The sequence below is a fragment of the Dama dama genome, chromosome 30 (assembly GCF_033118175.1).
Source record: "Dama dama isolate Ldn47 chromosome 30, ASM3311817v1, whole genome shotgun sequence".
Taxonomy (NCBI): domain Eukaryota; kingdom Metazoa; phylum Chordata; class Mammalia; order Artiodactyla; family Cervidae; genus Dama; species Dama dama.
Window position 1 is genome coordinate 15,000,001 of NC_083710.1, and position 1,025 is coordinate 15,001,025.

The following is a 1,025-nucleotide window of genomic DNA, read 5'->3' on the forward strand; positions in this document are numbered from 1 at the left end:
TTTAGAAAAGACAGAGGAACCAGAGAGCCAATTGCCAATATCCGCTGGATGATCGAAAAAGCAAGAGAGTTCCAGAAAAACATCTATTTCTGCTTTATTGACTACACCAAAGCCTTTGACTGTGCAGATCACAATAAACTGTGGAAAATTCTTAAAGAGATGGGAATACCAAACCACCTGATCTGCCTCCTGAGAAATCTGTATGCAGGTCAAGAAGCAACAGTTAGAACTGTACACGGAACAACAGACTGGTTCCAAATAGGAAAAGGAGTACATCAAGGCTGCATATTGTCACCCTGCTTATTTAACTTATATGCAGAGTACATCATGCAAAATGCCAGGCTGGATGAAGCACAAGTTGGAATCAAGATTGCCCGGAGGAATATCAATAACCTCAGATATGCAGATGACACCACCCTTACGGCAGAAAGTGAAGAACTAAAGAGCCTCTTGATGAAAGTGAAAGAGGAGAGTGAAAAGTTCAGCTTAAAACTCAAGATTCAAAGTCTACAAGCAATAAATGCTGGAGAGGGTGTGGAGAAAAGGGAACCCTCTTACACTGTTGGTGGGAATGCAAACTAGTACAGCCACTATGGAAAACAGTGTGGAGATTTCTTAAAAAACTGGAAATAGAACTGCCATATGACCCAGCAATCCCACTTCTGGGCATACACACTGAGGAAACCAGATCTGAAAGAGACATGTGCACCCCAATGTTCATCGCAGCACTGTTTATAATAGCCAGGACATGGAAGCAACCTAGATGCCCATCAGCAGATGAATGGATAAGGAAGCTGTGGTACATATACACCATGGAATATTACTCAGCCGTTAAAAAGAATTCATTTGAATCAGTCCTAATGAGATGGATGAAACTGGAGCCCCTTATACAGAGTGAAGTAAGCCAGAAAGATAAAGAACATTACAGCATACTAACACATATATATGGAATTTAGAAAGATGGTAACGATAACCCTATATGCAAAACAGAAAAAGAGACACAGAAATACAGAACAGACTTTTGA